Source organism: Austrofundulus limnaeus, unplaced genomic scaffold, assembly GCF_001266775.1.
Source record: "Austrofundulus limnaeus strain Quisiro unplaced genomic scaffold, Austrofundulus_limnaeus-1.0 Scaffold238, whole genome shotgun sequence".
Taxonomy (NCBI): Eukaryota; Metazoa; Chordata; class Actinopteri; order Cyprinodontiformes; family Rivulidae; genus Austrofundulus; species Austrofundulus limnaeus.
Genome location: NW_013952640.1, coordinates 217,942 through 224,280, shown reverse-complemented (window position 1 = coordinate 224,280; position 6,339 = coordinate 217,942). Strand labels below are relative to the sequence as shown.

At 34.9% G+C, this 6,339-nt stretch overlaps 1 protein-coding gene across 3 annotated transcripts in view; it reads right to left on the bottom strand.

Moving 5' to 3' along the window:
- LOC106525706 (DNA-binding protein SATB2) overlaps positions 1-3,297 on the bottom strand; it is a 29,053-nt gene extending 25,756 nt beyond the window's left edge. The window contains exon 1 of one of the 3 annotated variants that reach the window (XM_014020029.1): positions 3,209-3,297. The gene's annotated coding sequence lies outside the window, so the exon portion shown is untranslated. Of the gene's footprint in view, positions 1-1,864; positions 1,954-3,208 lie in introns of those variants that run through there. The other 2 variants (XM_014020027.1, XM_014020028.1) reach the window with 2 other exon arrangements.
- Between the last annotated feature and the right edge of the window lie 3,042 nt (positions 3,298-6,339).

Below are 6,339 nucleotides of genomic sequence, written 5' to 3'. Positions count from 1 at the left end.
TATATATACATATATAAACACCACTATAAACAAAAAAACATCAAGACGGTTATTTAGAAAAGAAACTTTTCAATCTATTTATTGTTCTTGATGGGTTTCATTTAATATAAAATAAATCTATCAGTTCAATTCATGTTTGCTTATAGTTTTATTGTTATCACTAATCAAGTTTTACTTGTCTTGTTCTGATGCGTCTTATATATACATATATAAACACCACTATAAACAAAAAAACTTTATTTAGAAAAGAAACTTTTCAATCTATTTATTGTTCTTGATGGGTTTCATTTAATATAAAATAAATCTATCAGTTCAATTCATGTTTGCTTATAGTTTTATTGTTATCACTAATCAAGTTTTACTTGTCTTGTTCTGATGCGTCTCAGAAATCCAGGTAGAAAAATCAAAAAGAAAAAATAAGTAGGTCCTCTGGAAGGAAGAAGAACCCGTCCAGAGGACCTACTTATACTTTCTTTTTGATTTTACTTGTCTTGTTTTTGAATAGTTTGCATTGACGCTCATGTTTTACTTGTGTAACGTTTGAGAGAAGTTAATTTTCCAGTGTCGCTGTCTCTGCTGTTGTCTGTCACATTACTGGAAATACAAAGTAATTAAATGCTAAGAGACAAAAGATTCGTCCAACTAAAGCAGGACTTTCAGACCAGTTAAAGAAATTGGAGTTTAATATCAATAAAGACCACACGGACGGCTCRAGTTTCCCCCCTCAAACCCACATAAAGCGTCGCGTTCGGTGGGCGTACAAGAGACCACACACTCCCAGCAGAGACGCCACTCACTTTACAAGCGCACATGGAGGCCAAATGTCACAGGCTGAGTAGCCCCTCACAAAGAAACACACGGGCGAGAAATCAAACGGGGTTMTGGGGAGTGGGATCCTGGCCTTCAAGGACCAGTTTAGGGCACCACAGAAGTAGATTCTCCACATTTGAAATCCTCCAGAGATAAGAGCGGAGGAAGGTGATTAAAGYGCACTTCAGGGGTCCACAGATCTGATTTATTCTAACTGAAATTAAACTGGATGACATCTGGGAACTCCTGAAAGTTCAACTGGTCCATYGGTCAAACTTCCTTCTCATCGAAAATAATTTATACTGTTTTATTTGCAAAATTAAATAATCAAATAAAAAGAACACTTTATTCACTTATTCGATCCAAACAGTGATAATCCCCTAATAATTTATTAAAGCCCAATTTAAAATAAAAGACTAAACCTAAAGTTCCAGCAGCTCATCAATTACTATCAGGGCATTAAGGCATTTTTTGGGGGATATTTTTTTCTTCAGTCCTGTCAGCTACTTTATAGGTTTTTGAAGGTTTCTTGACACATTTTTTAGGTAAAACTAAATGTGTTAGCCACCAAAAATATGCATTTTTTTTTAAAGAAAACAATAAACTTAAAAAATAAATCTTAACAAAACCATTTTTAATTCACGTGCTTTATCTGATATATTCTTTTAAGAATTAAATATTTTATTYTTACAAGCTGTGACAGAAGACCTCTGATTTTAATCATTTTAAGCTACTTATTTTAAATTTCAAGTGACTTTATCAGGTAAAAATATACCTTTAAACCCATTTAAACACTAAAACTCAATATTCTAACCTAATAGGTTACAGTTTTCATTGCTAAATTTCCCATTTTCTCGCTCAGTTCAATTAACTCAGTGAAAAACGTGTCTAAACTCCGTCCTGCGCTGCGAACTTCATTTAAAAAGTCACCTTATTTAGATGCATCTTGAATATTCACAAGTACTTCTCGCTAATTAACAATATTTTACAGGCGTCCTAAATCTTTAATGTGTTGTGTAAAATTCGGCATAGACACATGCTAATTATTACTCACTGTATTGTCGCTTCAAGTCTTCAAATGTACCCAGAGAGGCAGCGTGGGGTGTTCAAACTGAGCAACAGCTGATCCTCGTCTAAGCTAATAATGACCGTTTGATTCAGGTATGTCTAATAAACCACTGAACCGACTATTTAACCTTTTGTTTATGCTCAGTGGAGCACTTAATCAAAATTGGTATTAATTTTATTAGCTGCAGCTGTGTTTGCTGAGGAAAAAGGGTCAGCTGAACTAAAAAAAAAAAAAAAGCATCGTTCACCAGCCAAGTTGGTAGATGTTGGTTTTGAAAAGAGTTAGCTTAAAGTTAATAAATGCTGCATTTCAGTTATGTTTTGATTAAGTTTCTCAACTAGGACCTGGTCTAACAGAAGTGATTCTCAACTGGTGGGTTGTGACCCTAAATTAGGACGTGAATACATTGTTAGGGGGTCACAGGAAAAAAGTAAAAATAAAAAGTTCTGATTGTTATGTCACCCACAAAGCTATAAACACTGAGTCTTTCTAAAGCCAATTCTCAGTAATATAACTTTTTTATTTCTTGCTTATTATGTGACATTACTATTGAGTGACTGTTAAAAAAGGCTGAAACGTTTATTTTAATTCAATCAAATACAATTAATTGAGTGTAAACTTTCCTCTCTAGTGTTGTCATTGGGTGATACTCTAGTTTACGATCAGGTTTAAGTTTTGCCATCTTTTCATTCAATAAATTTGAGAAGTTAAAACTTTATTAAGACATTAAAGATTCTTTAAACCAATTAAGAACGACTGTCTTAAAGTTTTCGCTTCAAAATTAGGCAACGTATCATAATCAAGGCTGCCATGTTAGGATTTAGTTTGTCAAACAACAGTCTTAGAAATTTCCATCACAAATTAAAAAAAAACAAAATTACATTTTGTTTTGAAATCAGTGGTTCTGATCCACTGAATGAGTCCTTTAAAGAGAAGAAAATTAAAAAGAAGAGAATAGAGAACGAGGTGCTATCATTCTATTAAAAATGACAATTTAAAAATAAAACACCAATACAGACTATTAAACTTCAATTAAACAAATTCAGTGATTTTTTTTTATGCAGAAATAAATTTTATGCCTCAAGTTTTAGATTGTTTAATGTTGTGATCTTTGCTTTCAAAAATAAAACTTGATTATTGGTCAGGGAATTATTTTGTGTTATGATTAAACGAAGCGATAATTGATTACAAATCAGTATTTTGTCACATTAGTCTGATAAGATGCTTCATTCTTTGTCAAAACAGAAGCTTTCATTATTACGACGGTCATGTTTTTATTCACTGCGTACCTGCAGGAGAAGAACTTTTGAAAAAAAAAATCTCACTCACTTTTTAGGAAGTCACCAGGCGACAAACTCCATCCATTGCTAAAAATGAGTGAATCCAGCCTGAGAGGAGAGAGAGAGGCAATTTTCCAAGGGTTTCTGGACAAAACGCGCTGCAGACCGAGAGCGGGGAGATGTACCGAAGAGGAGAGATGAAGACAGACTGCTGCTGCTGGCTGAGGAAAAGAGAAGTAAAATGACACATGGAGAGAGGAGGAGGAGGAGGAGGAGGAGGAGGAGGAGAGGGAGGGAAACCCAGGGGCTAAATGACATGGATCAAACTATTACTCCCATTCACAGAAAGACACTGTACAACAAATATACTCTGTTACCAAACAGACCGAAGGAACAGGAAGACGTCTTCATCCTTTAAAGTCTGTAAATGAATAATGTGATCACAGATTTAGAAAGGTTAATTAATGTCCCAGATGCTGTGATGGCAGAGCAGAGAGGGTGATTAATGTCACAAAGTTCAGCTAATAAAAGAGCTATAAATGACTAGAAGAAGACATAATAACTAATAAAAGTTTCACACTGCCAGCGTGTGAGACGTCACCAAACAAACTGAGACTTACGCAGCTGGAAACCACTGAACACTTAATATCTTACCTGTTGTAGATGCAAACGCCCATCTGCCACAGCCCCATCCATTATTGTACGTTTTTACAAAAATATGTGGTGATTCGATCAGAAATATTACATGACAAGTGCTACAGCTGACTGCAGCTGCAGCTAATAACAAAATTAAATATCTCTGTTTTGAAAAGCTGATGGTAATTTAAAGGGTTATCAAATACGGTTCTTATGAACTGCAGCAAAGTTTTGAAGCTGTAGTTGTTTTTGGATATCAGCCTCAGTTCAGGTTTCACTCTAACCAACGTTTACTGGCCTAATCAATCCCGGTCCTGGAGGTCCGCAGCCCTGCGTGTTTTACTTGTTCCTCTGCTCCACCTGATTTGTATGAATATTATCAGGCTCCTGCAGAACTTGGAAGAGGTGATTCACTGACTGAATCAGGTGTAAAGGTAAATCATGCAGGGCTGCAGACCTCGAGGACCGGAAGTGGTGATCCTAGCCTTTGACTCTCTTCTACTTTCAAATCACAACTCAAAACTCATCTGTTCAAGTTAGCCTTCTCACTTTAATTTCTTATTTTCTTTTAATTGTCGTGTTTTTTTATTGCCTTTTTATTGTTAATGTTGTGTTTTTAATGTTGTAAAGTGTCCTTGGGTGTTTTGAAAGGCGCTAACAAATAAAATGCATTATTATTATTATTATGATTTGGTTCAGACAAGCTTTTAGCTAGGACAAATCCTTAGCTCAGAGTAGCGTTTAGTTTGAGGTAAGCTTTATTTGATATTAGCGTTTAGTTTAGCTTTAACTAGTCCTTAATTTAAGACTAGCATTTAGTTGATTTTAGCCTTTAGTCTTTAGCTTGAACTAGCCTTTAGCTTAAAATAACCTTGAGCTTATAGCCCTTGGTTTGTATTATTCTTTAGCTTGGACTATTTGTTAACTTAGCTTGGACTGTGTTTAGCCCAAACTAGCCTTTAGCTCAAACTGGTCAATTTAGCCTTTAGCTTAGACTAGCAAGCAGCTGTAAGTCCAGTTTGAGTTTATTTAAATGTTTACAAACTGAAGTTGCTCATAGATCTATCTACAATAAGGAAGATAAAAAATATTCATAACCTTTCCACAGAACTCCACTTAGAAGATATGAACTATCCCTTATGGTAAAAGCTTTAGCTTTTATAATCCAGTGAATTCAGTGACAAATACTTTGGAACTTGTGTTGGTTTTTAATAAAAGTGTAATATCTTCCAAAGAATGATACAAAGTTCTGAGGAAAACAACAGAATGACACCTCAGCTGGTCCAAAGGTTAGAAAAATCAGCTCAGAAATCATAAAACATGATATCCTGCTTTTAAAAAAACAGCAATAAGAGTTTGTGCTGATCATTTGTTTCTTCCATCACTTCTGCTGTATGTTTGTTTGTCCAAACAGCAGGACTGCTGCTCACCAATGGTGTGGTCAGCAGTTCTTGATTTATTTTAGATGGAAGAATAGTCACCTATCATTACCGCTCAGCCTGTCTGCCTCCTCCTTTGTGGTTTCTGTGTGTGTGTGTGTGTGTGTGTGTGTGTGTGTGTGTGTGTGTGTGTGTGTGTGTGCTGCCAACACTTGTCTGTCCAGCTTCATCCTAAACGTGTTTGACAGCCCACCAGGACTGAAGTGAGGGTATGTGAGCTGGTTTAAGTGTACTTGCCTGTGTTAGCTCAGATCAATCACCCAAAAACTCTGATTTAATTTGTATATTTTGAACATATTCACACGCATCTGTCACGGGACGAAATGCAAATATTCACTTTGCTGAATGCATATTTCAGAAAGTTTTTTTTTTTAAAGCTAGTTTGAAAATTGTTTTCCTGTTTATAGTTTCTTCTGCAGGTTTTGTTACAATGAAACATTGTTTGGTAAGGAGAAATCTGCTACAGCTTTTAGTTTAGTAACTTTTGTTATTATTCACATTATTTAGATTTATTTACATACATTTCCACTGTTCTATTTGAAATTTGCTTCAGTGAACTTAATCTAATTTTGTGATTTTTGCAACTTTTAGCTTTTAAAAGTTTTTGCTGCTTTTAGCTTCATCATCTGTTTGCCTTTTGCAAGTTTTATCTTTAGCATTTGTTGTGATAACTTACTGTTTTGCCCCATAGTTTTTTGGCTACCATTTTAAGTTTTCAGGTATTGTTCTGCCACATTTAAGTTTTGACTACTGTTTTGCTTGTTTTAGTTTTTAACTACATTTGAGCTACTCCTGATTTATCTAGTGGTTTTAGCTACTATTTCTCTGCTTTTAACTGTTTTGCTACTTTGAACTACAGCTTCACATTGTTATTGCTCTAGTTTTAGCAGCTGATAGTTTTTAGTTCATGTTCTGCTTGTTTCAGTCTCTTGTTTGATTCAGCTTTGATAAATAAAAAGTAGCATCTTCAGCATTCACACAGCTGTTTCACAGAAAACACACTCTTTAATGTTGATCAACCTTCTCAAAAATGCTACAAAGAAAGAAAGAAAGAAAGAAAGAAAGAAAGAAAGAAAGAAAGAAAGAAAGAAAGAAAGAAAGAAAG